This window comes from Ascaphus truei, chromosome 3, assembly GCF_040206685.1.
Source record: "Ascaphus truei isolate aAscTru1 chromosome 3, aAscTru1.hap1, whole genome shotgun sequence".
NCBI lineage: Eukaryota > Metazoa > Chordata > Amphibia > Anura > Ascaphidae > Ascaphus > Ascaphus truei.
In genome coordinates, this window is record NC_134485.1 from 207,725,633 (window position 1) to 207,741,619 (window position 15,987).

At 40.8% G+C, this 15,987-nt stretch overlaps 1 long non-coding RNA gene across 1 annotated transcript; it reads right to left on the reverse strand.

Moving 5' to 3' along the window:
- Positions 1–9,434: 9,434 nt before the first annotated feature.
- LOC142491008 (uncharacterized) lies at positions 9,435–15,539 on the reverse strand. The gene is made up of 3 exons (XR_012800218.1): positions 15,284–15,539; positions 11,055–12,009; positions 9,435–9,696 (listed from the first exon to the last, which is right to left on the reverse strand). It is a non-coding gene; the product is annotated as an uncharacterized LOC142491008 (long non-coding RNA).
- Between the last annotated feature and the right edge of the window lie 448 nt (positions 15,540–15,987).

A 15,987-nucleotide genomic window follows, 5' to 3' on the forward strand; every position in this document is an offset into this window, starting at 1 on the left:
GAGATAACATTTGTTACCATATACAATAATAATGAAGAGCTCATCTTACAACAACGCAAAATATACGAATCCAACTTGGACATTCGTAAAACAATACAAATATGCAAAGAAATGTGCAGAGAGGAAGGGACAGCAGATCCCGACGAGACATGCCAAAACGACTTAAATACGTTAGTGACTCGATTACAAGAAGACCCCAATGCATTCAAACAGTTTTATGATAGTCCTGAAAGTGAAATGAATGCAGATCTTAAACTCGCCACCCTCAACAAACTTGGTGCTATAGCTAAGAAACGTGAGAACTTACTCTGTAAGGCTAAGGCCCCGCTCCCAGAGTCAGCGCACCTGCGCTGCTGACAGGCGGTGCGCTGAGATACACAGACCGCGATCTGCGGTCTGTAGGGAGCGGGAGCCGGAGCGGGAGGTGGGAGGTTTGATCGGGAGGTGGGCGGGAGGTGGGCGGTTTGACAGGGAGGGGGGGCGTGGCTTGAGCGGAGGGACCCGCTACTCTCCCCCCCCTCCCTCCACGGACTCGGGCTGGAGCTGGAAGGTAAGTTTAAACACACACACGCAGGCACTCATTCATACACGCGCGCACACACACACACACACAGGCAGGCACTCACGCACTCATACACACACACACACGCGCGCACACACAGGCAGGCACTCACGCACTCATACACACACACACACACAGACAGAGGCAGGCACTCGGGCACACACACACAGGCACTCACGCACTCAGACACATACACACACAGACAGGCACGCACTCAGACACACACACAGAGAAAGTCACTCACCTGCTTTCACTCCACACTCCTCCCCGCTCCCCGAAGCCTCTCCTCCTCCCGAAGCCTCCCCTCCCCTCCCCATTGGCTCACAGCCACACACGTCACGCGTCAACGCTAGGAAACACCATTCTCTGGTGTCTCCAGCGGCTGACGCGCTACAGCGTGTAGTCAGCTGTGCAGCCAGGGGGGACCGGGACCGGCTCGCGAGGATTCCCCTGCTGGTGGGGGACTCGCGACCCGCCGCCCGCGCCAACGAGCGCAGCGGGACCGAGGCCTAAGGAGCAATTCTGCAAACTAATGCAAATGAAAAACAAAAAGGACTCTTGATGCATGTCATTTGGAGCCTACTTTCTCCAAATAGCGAACCACTTCAAATATTCCTTACTGGCCTCGCGGGCTGTGGCAAAACTTTTGTCATACGCCTTCTAATGGACATTTTCAATCGCTTCACTAACACTGATGGATACTGCAATTCATATATTACTTGCGCATCAACTGGAAAAGCTGCCGTTGCAATAGATGGCACTACTGTACACACTGCACTAAAAATATCTATTTCTAAAAATGTACCTCTTTCGACTGAAGTTCTACAACAATATAGAAGTCTTTTCAAATACATCAAAGTGATTATCATTGATCAAGTGAGCATGATAGGTGCTGAGTTACTGTCTCAAATTGATGCCAGGCTGAAGCAGATAACTGGAAATGTTGAAAACAACTTTGGTGGGCAAAGCATGATGGACAGTATAGCACTAAATAAAAATAGAACTATCACGGTGCAATAACAATACAAGGTGGCACATTTAATTCCGTAGTCTACGAGTATGAAAAGGGACATGAGCAACAATTAGTATACGTTGCTTTATCGCGAGTCACTGACATCAATGGACTGTACATTGTCGCAGCAAATGGTCAAAAGAAATGTTTATCATGGACTTAGAAACGCTATGTCCACAATTGACCTACAAAATGAGTTTAAGACTAAAAAACAACAAACTACAGACCATGCAAGAAACTTTACTTAATGTACTCAAAGACCCAACTATTTGTTCTGTATTCTCACTAAATTGCCAAAGCCTTCGAGCACACAACACAGACCTACCTCACTGATACAGTTACACAACAGTGTAACATATTACTACTTTCCGAGACTTGGTTACACAATAATGAAAATGTTACTATTGCTAACTTTGAGTGTGTTGTTAAATTTAAATGCCAACATGTTATAGTCTGTGGAGTTGCTATATATCATAACAAACACAACAATAGACATATTATGAGGCCTCATATGCATATCATTGGCCGTCAGACTACAGGGTTAGCAGTTAATGTCCCACCAATAGGAGACATATGTGCAGCAGAGTATATCTTACCTAATGGCAAAATTGTCCTCTCCATCGTCATATATTGTTCCCCAAACCAAACAGTACAGAATATCATCAAATTCATTAATTTCATTCTACTACGTACTCTATTGAAGGTGAAGGCTTGTTCAGCAAACATTATGACAAACTACCCATCATATTAACTGCTGATTTTAAATAGAAGAAAGAAGACACAGTTGGATTGTAAGAGTTTATTATTTTATGTTTACCCGTGGATCGGTTTCCCTGGATTTCTCTGTGTCGGCCATCTAATGGTAAGTAAACAAAAGAAAAGTATATATTATTTTACTTTTACAGGTTTTTTTTTTATTTTTTATTCATGTGGTTTTTTTTAATGTCCATTTAATGCCCCTGAATTTATGTAGGTCCCTATGGACATACATACAGTACATACATACATAGACACTGAATGGCTATATTGTATTGTATTTTTTGATGTAATGTCATTGTTTTTTATGCTCATTTATTGCCCCTGTATGTAATGTTTAGCTAGATTTGGTAAACATACAGGGAAAATAAATGATTGTATTGCAAATGTTTATTTATGTTTTTAACATGTATTTTGAAGCTTTGGTTAGGAATTGTTGTGTGTAATGTAATTGATATTTATTTACATGCAGTTTATCATGATTTTGCTATAGTTTATTTCAGGGGCTTGCTTTTTAATAATGGCTTATTTTTGTTAGTTAGATTTGTATGATGGTGGTTACTTTGAAGTTGAATATTTTTCTCAATGGTTTGGATTTAGGAATTGAATAGTGAATTGTATAATTGATTTGTATTGTATTGTAATTGATTTTGGAAATTGATTCATTGATTGATGGTAAATTCATTTATGTTTACTTGCTTAGTTTGTATTTTATTTTGTGGATGGCATTGTATGTTGTTGTTCAGTTTATTTTATTTTGAACATTGATTTTGCATTGTGTTACATGATGCACAGATTAATTGCATCGTGTACACCAGGCCTGCACAACTTGTAAAGTGAGAAGGGCCGAAATGCTCCAAGGAAAACAGATTTGGGCCGCACGGGTAAAAGAGCATTTATTATTAAAAATTATACATTTCTTTTTTTAAAAGCCTGTCACGGAAGACCAGCATTTTTAACACCTTTATACCTTCTTGGATCAATCCACTAGGCAGGACAACATTGTTGAATAAAATGGGGTTTATTTGGTGAGACCGCAGACATACTAAAAAATGCACAAAAAACATATCATCTACCCCCAGCACCCTTCATCATCTCCCCCAGCACCCATCAGTTCTCTCCCAGCACCTTTCAGGTATCCCCTTAGCACCCTTCAACTCTCCTCCCAGCCCCCTTCAGTTCTCCCTAAGCACCCTTCAGTTCTCCACCAAGCACCCTTCAGTTCTCCACCAAGCACCCTTCAGTTCTCCACCAAGCACCCTTCTCCCCCCAGCGCCTTTAATCATCTCCCCCCAGCGCCCTTCAGCACCCTTCATCTCTCCCCCAGCACCCTTCATCTCTCCTCCAGCACCCTTCAGCAGTCCCCCCCCCCCATGCCTACGTGATCGTCGCGGCGGCAGAAGAAGCGGCGGCGGGCCTCAGCCAGGAGGAATGGGGGGGAGGGTGAAGCGCATCTCGGCAGCGTCTCAACTTCTGGTACTGGAGCGGGCTGCGGGGCAGGGAGCGCGTCATACCTGACTGGAGTGGGCTGGTGGGGGGGAGGAGGGGAGTACGCCTGCCATGTGCTGGGGGAGTGAGCGCATCAGCCGTTTGCTGGAGGGGGGGAGAGCGCATCAGCCCTGTGCTGGGGAAAAGGAGCGTGTCACACAGCTGGAGCGCGCTCCTTCCCTGAAAGGGCAGGGGGGTTGAGAGGGTCGTCGCGGGCCGCACATGGAGTCCCGGCGGGCCGCATGCGGCCCGCATGTTGTGCAGGCCTGATGTACACACTAAAATGCAATTGTTTGACATTTGATATATATTTGTCTAGATGCTGCTTTGTTGGGAGAGGAGATATCATTTATTTTTGAAAGTGCTGCTGGTTTAATTTTAAGATGCAATGTGCTGCTGGTTTAATTTTATTATGCAATGTGCTGATTTTGAGATTAAGATTTCATGTTTTTATTTATGCATGTTTATTTAATCCTTTAACATGTATTTGTATATTGGTGTTATAGATATATATATATATATATATATATATATATATATATATATATATATATATATATATATATATATCTATATCTATATATATATATGAACAAAAAACAAACAGAAGCGCAAGCTCCATAGCATGTAACGGTTTTAAACAATTGAATACATTTATTATAAAACTGCAGCCCAAAGGAATTGCACTTACAGGATTAAAAAAAGCAACCATACGTGGGAGAGAAAAATCTCTGTAATCAGACATCAGCAGGGGTGGTGGAGTCCTTGAAGGCAGGGAGTACTTGATCAGCTTGCAGCAGCATCCAACTCCTGTCATAAGTTGGCGCCAGATCACTATAGCTCACAGTGTTTCCATGTCCACCGTTCCTGTTTGGATCAATTTCCAACTCTGAAATACAGCTAACTGGAACACCAGGACGCCCAGGAATCCACGTGTATACACCCTCACGCGATGACGTCACCAGCCCTACGCGTTTCGGCACAGTAATGCGACTTCATCAGGGGTAGTGTGATTGGTCAGTAACAGCCAATGAAATAGGCTGGAGGAGGTAAAATCATTCTAAGTATTTGGTTACTGATTCACCACAAATCGGTCCTTTGTAAAGTTGAATACATTTAGATAAACAGTGGTACTTGCTAATGCATCATAATAAATAAAATCATTCTCACCAAACACTAAGAATATCATAACCAATTAAAATTAAAATATTGGAAAATATATATGTATATATACTCTTAATGCATAATTGCAAAAAAAAAAAGTACCTTACTAACAACAATCCAACATTCATCAAATATGGAAAATTAACCAATAATTGGAACCTAAAACTATAACCAATTATAACTATTAATTACTATAATATCAAATGAAATTAAATTTGGATACATAGATAAACTCCCTGTGTGTTTTGAGAACAATATACCACTAACAACACTGCACATTGAGTATATAGTTAAATAACACAATTACATGATTACATACACATTAATCATAAAATTACTAAACAAGAAAATTATATAAGTGTATTAGAATTGATAAAATAAATCAATAGATTCATTGATTAAAAAATAATAATATGAATTGAAATAAAAACTGAATTGCACTCTATTAAAGAGTATAACACCTATTTTGAAACTAATAGTGAAGGAATCTTTCCAAAGACTACAGAATCCTAACTACCTAGAGGTACTGAATATCTACAAGAGGAGAGATAATGATATAATATAAAATAAGAAATAAACCTATGTAGTTAGGCAAAGAACAGCAAAAGAAGAACAGTCTAAACCAGAGTGCTTGTGTCCAAGAACTCATTTAAACCTTTAGAAGATAATGGAAAAAAAGAATGGTGCATGTAGCGCTAAAAGGCTGTGAATACAGGCATACCCTGCATTAACGTACGCAATGGGACTGGAGCATGTATGTAAAGCGAAAATGTACTTAAAGTGAAGCACTTCCTTTTCCCACTTATTGATGCATGTACTGTACTGCAATTATTATATATGTGCATAACTGATGTAAATAACGCATTTGTAACAGGCTCTATAGTCTCCCCGCTTGCGCACATATATAATAAACAGTGTATATAAACATATAAGGTGATAAAAAATGTGTGTGACCTTACACATTATACCGTAATAATGTAAGGCTAGGCTGCCAAGTGAAACTAACCCAAAACACAGCTGTGGAGTGTGAAGTGCAAGATTGGACTTTTCTGGACACTTCTTTACCATTGGACTGAACTTTTTTCCTATATGGGACTCTGTAGGCGCCGGTTTGTATTGTTGTTCTTTAGGAGATAATGTATCGAGAGAGTAAATCCAAAAGGACTCTCTCATACAAAGTGATTTAAACCTGTCCCCACCTAATTTGGTATTTGGGATACTCTCAATGCCCATGATTCTAAGTCCCCTAGGATCTTTTGAGTGTACTTGGGCAAAGTGACGAGGAACACTGTGCACCAATACTCCCTTGACAATAGCATGTCTGTGCTCAAGGAATCTGACGCACAGTGCTCTGTACCTCTAGGTAGTTAGGATTCTGTAGTCTTTGGATAGATTCCTTCACTATTAGTTTCAAAATAGGTGTTATACTCTTTAATAGAGTGCAATTCAGTTTTTATTTCAATTCATATTATTTTTTAATCAATTAATCTATTGATTTATTTGATCAATTCTAATACACTTATATAATTTTCTTGTTTAGTAATTTTATTGTCGCCCGGCATCCAGAGACCCTCCACTCCCGCCCTCAGTCTGTGTGTCTCTGACACACCACTCCTACGCGGCCCTCTGAGTCCCAGCCTGCTCCTCACTCACCCCCCCTACCGGCATCCACACCACCCCCCCCTTCCTACTGACACCCCCCTCCTCCTCCCTATGCCAGCTCCGCTCCGAGCTCAGCAGCCGACACCAAAGGTAGGGAGAGGGAGTGGGAGGGGGTGTGTGAGTAAGGTGTGAGTGCGGTGTGGTGTGACTGCAGTGTGGTGTGAGTGCAGTGTGGTGTGAGTGCAGTGTGGTGTAAGTGCACTGTGTGCGGTGTGCTGTGAGTGCAGTGTGCTGTGAGTGCTGTGTGCTGTGTGCTGTGAGTGCTGTGTGTGCAGGTAGTGTGTGTGTAGTGTGCAGTGAGGGCTGGTAGTGTGTGTAGTGGGCTGTGCAGTGTGCAGTGGGCTGTGCAGTGTGCAGTGAGTGCTGGTAGTGTGTGCAGTGTATTGGGGTGTGCAGTGTGTGCTGGTGTGTGCTGGTGTGGCAGTGTGGCAGTGTGGCAGTGTGGCAGTGTGCAAAATAATATTTAAAAAAATGTTAATTTTTTTAAAAAATTCGGGGTCCATGCCCAAACCGCGTTATAAGCGGATTCGCGTTATAACAGGTGCGCTATAACGGGGTTAAGCTGTATATAATCAATGTGCAGTGTTGTTAGTGGTATATTGTTCTCAAAATACACAGGGAGTTTATCTATGTATCCAAATTTAATTTCATTTGATATTATAGTAATTAATAGTTATAATTGGTTATAGTTTTAGGTTCCAATTATTGGTTAATTTTCCATATTTGATGAATGTTGGATTGTTAGTAAGATACTTTTTTTTTTGCAATTATGCATTAAGAGTATATATACATATATATTTTTCAATATTTTAATTGGTTATGATATTCTTAGTGTTTGGTGAGAATGATTTTATTTATTATGATGCATTAGCAAGTACCACTGTTTATCTAAATGTATTCAACTTTACAAAGGACCGATTTGTGGTGAATCAGTAACCAAATACTTACTGCACCGACACACTTTATTCGAGCAAATACCCAGTATGTACCTGGCAGATACCTGGAATGCGCCGCTCCTCACCTCAGACAAGCCCCGTTGCGTTTGCCTTCCCAGCCTGGGTTCATGTCTGGCTGACGGGCGGCTGATCTGTTAAATGATAATGATTAGGATTTAATAGGCTGCAATGCTTCGCGTGTCTACCAGATGGCATAAATTCATGAATTGTAATGCAGTATATATATATATATATACTGTGCAGTATTGCAGCCAGCGGGAATAAAATGCTTTAATCCCTGCCTGGAAAATACCTCAATGCACTCGGGCAGAAAACAGTCACAAACCTCAATACACCCGGGTATACCCGAATTCGTGGGACTAGCCAAGCTCGAATAAAGTGTGTTGCCAGTGTAGAATGATTTTACCTCCTCCAGCCTATTTCATTGGCTGTTACTGACCAATCACACTACCCCTGATGAAGTCGCATTACTGTGACAAAACGCGTAGGGCTGGTGACGTCATCGCGTGAGGGTGTATACACGTGGATTCCTGGGCGTCCTGGTGTTCCAGTTAGCTGTATTTCAGAGTTGGAAATTGATCCAAACAGGAACGGTGGACGTGGAAACACTGTGAGCTATAGTGATCTGGCGCCAACTTGTGACAGGAGTTGGATGCTGCTGCAAGCTGATCATGTGCTCCCTGCCTTCAAGGACTCCACCACCCCTGCTGATGTCTGATTACAGAGATTTTTCTCTCCAACGTATAGTTGCTTTTTTTAATCCTGTAAGTGCAATTCCTTTGGGCTGCAGTTTTATAATAAATGTATTCAATTGTTTAAAACAGTTACATGCTATGGAGCTTGCGCTTCTGTTTGTTTTTTGTTCTCAGATTCGTATATATATTATACCCACTGTACAAATTAATGGGTGAAGGGTTGGTATCGGTGCAGGGTGGGTTAACCCCTTAATTCCTATAGCGGTTATTAATCGCTAAGGTGATTAAGGGGTTAACTGACATTTGAAAATATGTGCAATGTTTTTTTTTTTGCCAACGGAGCCCGTTTGATGACCGGACTGCCCATCTCATTGCCAGGGGGTAAGTAGAACTCTATTTATTTACTTTATTGATGGTGTTTTGTGTTTCATAATGGGCAAATAATCTATTATCCATATCTAGATAACAGTTATTTCGCACATTACTGTATGTGTTTGGGGGGGGAGGGGGAATTATTTATTTCAATGTGTAGGACAGGTTTATTTTTTTTTACAAACGAACACTTGAACAAGTGACCACCTGGGGTCACCATAAGCCCTAATAATTGCACTCAAAGTTACACTGTATGGGTAGGCACAGAGTAGGAGTGGACAATAGTGTGAATAACTAGGACCAAAGGAAGGGTCCACTGACCCTAGACCAAAATGCACAGGCGCAGATTAAAACCAGAAAAATAATAAAGTTTTAATAAATCTCATAGTGACAAAAACACATTAAAAACGACATATATAGAAAACAAACACACAGGATATTAAAATCCTCAGTGAAGGAAATGGCTATAATCTGGACAGGATATGTATATACCCTGTTCATATAGGATTCAAATATCCAAGGGAGAAGGTATATGGTGAAGTGACGATTATATATAGTCAACAATGGACTGAGGTGAAACATAGGTAATAATCACCACCAGAAGGTAGAACAGCATAAGATCCCATATATCCACAATAGCTATGTTAGGGATACAAACGCAACGCTATGGCTGATGTCAGTTAGCAAATCAGTCGTGGTTTGCCATTTAGAGACGCTGCAGCTGAATAAATATACAGCTACACATAGGAGTGTCGTCACCCATAGGTCTAGGTATCGCAATAGTACCCCGATGGTAAACAGTGTTGCAGGGGTCAATATTACTCCTATTTGTGGGGAAATACAGCAGTCTCACTGTGTCCGCCGTAATACTACCTTCCCTTCATATCGCCAGATAAACAAAGCCGTCTCTCCTGGTATGCGTCATGCGTCTGACGTCACCATACCCCGACGTACGTTTCACGTGCTTGGCACGCTTCTTCAGGGGGAGGAGTCACTCGTAAAGAAGAGGAAAAGGTAGACGCAGAAAATCTGAAAGAAAAGGCAGATGAATATGTATTGGAAGAAATGGTAGAAGAAGAAATGGCGGATGGAAGTGAGATAGCAGTGGAAATGGTAGAAAAAAAGAAGATTGAGCAAGATCAGAAGATGGAGGAGAATAAGGAAGAGAAACATGTTAATGCTTCCCCCACAGAGGTATAATGGAAACCTATTAATGTTTCTACAAAAACAGGGAAAGTTTGTTGGGATGAGGGCATTTTACCCAGCACATATTGTAGATGGAATTTTTTCTTCTACTGTATGTCTGTTAAGTCAACGATCCCTTAATGGTGGTGAGACAGGGGAGAGAGACTGAGACATAGGTTTTGGCTGTTAGTAAATTCATCTCTTGACACTAGAATCTAAAGCAGGCCTGCACAACTTGTAAAGTGAGAAGGACCGAACTGTTCCAAAGAAAAATGATTTGGGCCGCACGGGTAAAATCATCATCGTCATCATCATCATCATCATCATATTTCCCCCAGCACCCCTCATCATCATCATCCTCATCATATCTTCTCCCCCCCCTACAGATCATCATCATATCACCCCCCACCCCAACCCAGATATGAGGGTGATGATGAGGGGTGCTGGGGGAGATATGAGGATGGTCATACCAGATAGGGCCGTAGACTGCTTTCCTGGGGCTCAAGACAACTGTTCCATTGCCCCCACCCGCCCAGTGTCAGCGACCTTTGGGAGGCTCCCCCTCTCTCTCGCACCACCATCTCTCCACCTCACACATAATACTCCCCAACCACATCACACAATACCCCGCTGCACACTGCACACATCCCACCCCCCTGCACCTCACATCACCCTCTCCCCCCCCTGCACCTCACATAGGGCGACCAAATTTTGAAAATGAAAAACCGGGACACATAAAAAAATTATTAATGCAACAAATTACATTACTAAAAAATTAATATTATAATATCTAATAGTGTCACCATTGATGCTGTATTATTCATTCTACCTCTTCCCATTCTCTCTCTACCTTCTCCCCTATTCCCTCTATCCCCCCCCATTTTCTCTCACACCACCAGTCTCTCTCCCTTCCCTTTCCCCCGTTTCTCTCCCTCCGTCCCCCATTCTCTCTCTCCCTTCCCTCCCCATTCTCTCCCCATCCCCTCATTCTCTCTCTCTCTCTCAATCCCCTCCTCCATTTTCTCTCTCTCAATCCCCTCCTCTATTTTCTCTCTCTCCCCCCTCCCTCTCCACCCTCCCCCATTCTCTCTCTGACCTGCACAGACTCACAGCCACTGATCTGTGCAGACATTCACAGAGGCAGTGACCTGGACAGACACAGACACAGACCTGCACAGACACAGACCTGCACAGACACAGACCTGCACAGACACTGCCACTGTCGCACTGCCACTAGCTCTGAGGAGTGAAAAGGGGGTATTTGAGCGCGCTGTCCCTCCAAAAGCTCTCCCTTGGCTATTCCAGTCTCCCCTGCAGCTCCTAGTCTCCCGTGATCAGCGGGGCATACTCAGCACATATAAACACAAAAATAGGAGCGCATGGAAAAGAAAGCAAAAAACAAGATAGGTAGCGCTAACTAGACTGAGATGGTAATACGGTGATTAATACAACATATAAAATGAATATACAGTATAAACATATGTGACAAGAACAAAACCTTATATATAATATAAATATATATAAGTGGCTGCCGCTGATACAATTCTGACCCCCTGGTCAGAAAATGACTAGATGGAAAAGAAATATGTACCTAAGGCGCCTAACAAAGAATTATGAATAAAAGGATATAAACAGCCGAGCCTGGTAGATGTGCAGATCTCAAGGTATCTCCAGGTGAAGTAATAGGTGCTTAAAAAGAATAAAAACAGTGCATAGCATAATACTGTATGATAAACATGACAAACAAAACATATAACACATATGACAAACAGCTGAGGTAATCAACAGGTGAAAAATAAAATTAGCATTTAATAAAAAAACATACAAATGACATATAAAAATAATAAAGATAGTACAAAAATAAAATAATAATGAGATAGGTCAGACTGATATTCTGCTACAATGGTAGAATTGCCCACTCACCAGATAGATGATAAGGGCAGGCAGTGGATCTATTTGAGAGTATCCCCTCTCCTCCATGGCTAAATGCAGCTGGACACGTTGTTCCTCTGTTTGTGGAGTGTTGCACACACCGGCTGGTGTGTGGGCGGAACGCTCCTCTCAATACACTATTCAAAGTGTGTAGCTAGCCCGTGAATGACGACAGCAGATTCGCCTGGGATTTGGCAATGATTTCTCAGTCCGTAATGGCAGATTCTGTATAGCAGTCAGTGGGGGGGGGGGATAAATCAAAGATTCAGAGTATGATCAGCGTGACCACCCTACGCGCTTCAGAAGCACTGCTTGCTTCCTCAGGGGTATGATAATTCTGTCCCAAAATGTCCTTTTTGTAGATGGTTAATTGAAAATGAATTAGTTCACCTGGTAAGTCCCGCACATGCGCACTCGCAGGTAAAACGTCCTGCATTTGCCCAACAATATATGAAATAAAAAAACTCAGCTGATAAACAAACATACGATTAACTAAACAGAAAACAAATAAACAATAAATGCTGTGAATATGTGATGGAGTGGTTGTGACATATGACATACTTGTAAATAAATTGAATAATGAAATATATATATTAATTCTAAATGTAATGTGATTTCTAACATATACACTGGCGACACAGTTTATTACACTGCGGCCAGATCCGCAAGCCGGGAGATTTCCCGGCTTGCTAGTGGCCGCCCCTCGGCGTGCCGCGCGTCATAGACGCGCGGTCACGCGTCTTCGGGAGCGTGCGCCCCCTGCACGCGCGTCCAGGGGCTCCCCGAGGGAGCCCTGGTGTCCCGCGATCGCGGGACAGCGGCAGGGGGTTCCGGGGGACCCGGCGGACCCGGCAGCGGTAGGGAGAGCGCCCCGATCGGAGGGCGCTCTTCCGCTGCTTCGGCGCGCGCCCGTCACTCTCGGGCGCGCGCCAGGCTACTGCTGCGGCACAGAACGGGCAAATGCTCGAATAAACTGTGCCGCAGCAGTACTATGAAGATGTGTATGATGTGATAAATAACCTAATAATGATAAGTGATCTATATTTATGCTATAATTAAAAATAAATTGTGATAGAAAATATATTTTTATTTTTATTTTATATACTTCAAATGTGAATAGGTGTATCAATTTAAATTTATTGAATAGTATTATGTTGTATAGTTGTCCAATTGCACCTAAAAAGAGGTGTATGGACACTTATTGTGCCTATCTATTTGGTCATGTGAATGTGAGTAAATTGTATAATTTAGACAGTGTATTGAATGTACCAGTAGGTCATGTTATATGTGTCTTGTGACAATCATGTGTGTTATACCCTAATAGTATGACAACTACTGTATATATTGTATGTATTAGTTATTATAATAATATATACAAATGTTGTAATATACAGTCAGAATAAAATGCATATAGATACATAATTCATTGGTTCAAAACTACTTGTCATAAAATGGATCAACATGCAGAAATATACAGAATATGCAGAAGAATTCCTTTTGTAAACTTAGATGACTATAAATTATGTGCCAACCAAAAAGGCTTTAAGGTCAAATTCAATGTTGAGGCCTAGTAGGGACAGAGTACAGAGTTCATAAATCCAAAAAGATTCTCTCCTCCCCAGCAGGCTCACAACATTGCCTCCTCTCCAATTTGGTGTGATTGTCTCAATGACTACACAAATGAGTCCCTTGGGATCCTGTCCGTGCACTTGAAGAAAATGATTTGAAACACTATGTGTAGTCAGGCCTTTTTTTATGTTGTATATATGTTCGTATAAACGTCGTTTAACAGATCTGGTGGTCATACCCACATACTGCAGACCTCAAGGACATTCAAGGAGATATATTATGTGTGAACTGTTACAGGTGATGTGTTGTTTAATTTTATAAGTCTTTGATGTACTGTATTAGTGGATGAAAATGAGAAACTTTTAGAACTATACTTGCAGGCTCTACATCTATTACAAGGGAAATATCCCTTGCAAATGGTATTAGTGTGACGAGAGGGTTGCAGCGATGGACAGCTTGGAGCCAGCTTTTGTCCTATATTAGGGGCTCTAGTGAATATAATTTTCGGATGAACCGGCAGTATATCTACCAATTCTTTATCCTTTTTTAGAATAGGCCAAAATTTTTTGATGGTCTTCCGTATATTGGGAGCCATTTGGTTATATTGAGTGATAAATGCCAGACTGGATGATGTGTCTGTTTTTTTCTTTTTATATTTCAAAAGACTGGATCTGTCCATCGTTGCAACCTCAGTAATCGTTTGATCTAACATGTGAGGTGAATATTTCCTATTAATGAATTTGTGTCTAAGATCCTTAGCTTGGGTATTAAATGTCTCTAAACTAGAACCATTTCTTTTTAATCTGATAAATTGTCCTTTCGGTATATTGTTAATCCAGGATGGATTGTGGTGACTGTTCGCATGTAAATAATTGTTCGCTTGAACAGTTTTGAAAAATGTACTAGTGTGTATAAAATTATCCCTGATGGAAATAACTAAATCTAAGAATTCAATAGATGTACTGCTAGATGTGAATGTAAATTTAAGATTATAAATATTATCATTCATATACTGTTGAAATAATTCTAATTGTGATAAAGTGCCCGACCAAATAAAAATAATATCATCTATGTAGCGCCACCAGAGCACCAGATTTGCACCGTAGGGACAGCTGGATCAGATATGCTGCTGTTCCCATCTGGCCATAAATAGATTAGCATAACTTGGTGCAAACCTGGGTCCCATGGCGGTGCCACATACCTGTAAATAATAAGATTTATTAAAATAAAATAAAAAAAATTGTGAGAAAGAATAAATTTAATCCCAGAAATTAGAAAAGACTTTGATGCAGCGGAAATGGACGGATCATTATTTAATGTATTGAGAATGGCCTCGCACCCTTGTTCGTGGTCGATTATTGTATATAGTGATGTTACATCTGCTGTAACTAAATAATAATGAGGTTGCCATTGAATGTCATGTAAAGTCTGCAGTATGTGCGTAGTATCCCTCAAATATGAAGGCAACTGAATAACATATGGTTGTAGCTGGTGATCTATGTATTGGGAAAGATGTGAAGTGAGTGACTGGATGCCTGATATAATCGGGCGACCAGGTGGGGAGTGTAAATTTTTATGAATTTTGGGTATTATATAAAAAATTGGTATTTTGTGATATAAATTATACAGGAAATCAAATTCTTGTTTTGTAATAACTTGTTGATCTAATCCTGTCATTAGAAAAAGAAAACCAGAGAACCGAGATTAATGCACAATTCTTTATAGTAAAAAAAAAAACACAAAAATGCCACAATAAATTTGTATAGCAATGAGAGTCAATGACACTACATTCAAAATGATCTAAAAGATCAGATAACGCCCGTGACACCCACAGAGGACAGGGTACTAACACCCAAGGTACTGAGGGGAAACACCATAGTTGGTAAGGGGAAGAGAGAGCATTCAGTTGTCTAGTTGGTATAAAACAGACCTTGTATCTCAAAAGATCCCCTAGTAACGTCCTCGTGGTGTCCTGGGGCAGCAGCACGGAAGTCCGTCGTCACGGACACAGCGTCGCTGCGTATGACGTCACCACCTACGCGTTTGTGACACTTCTTCAGGGCTTGGTCATGTGGTTGCATGGTGATGGTTAAATACCTCTATGAATTAATGTATCAACCAATCGCAACCACTTCTAAATCAGGTGATACAACCCTCCAATCAGTGTACTAGACATGACAATAGAACAAACTGAAAACAAATGAAAAAACTAAATACAATAGGACAAACTCTAAAAACATAAACAATAAAAACATAAAAGGAATTGGTCAAACATTGGAAACATAAAGAGAATGTTTGTGCAACTCATAAAGGACTAAAATATAAAACCCTTAGAAAATATATAATTATAATAATAATAATAATTGCAAGAGATGGTGGATTCAAATACATTCAAACCATCGCAGCTTGCATCAAAACACATAAGGGTCAGAGCTGAGCTTTCAGGACCCAAAAGAACTTTCTATATATATTGATAATAATATTAATTATATTGCCAATAAAATATTTAAAACCCAGTATATAAAAAAAATATTATATTATACATTCAATTCCTATATACAAAAATGTAAATATGGATATATATACATATGCAAGAGATGGAATACCTTTAAAAATCAATGTATATGCATGTAT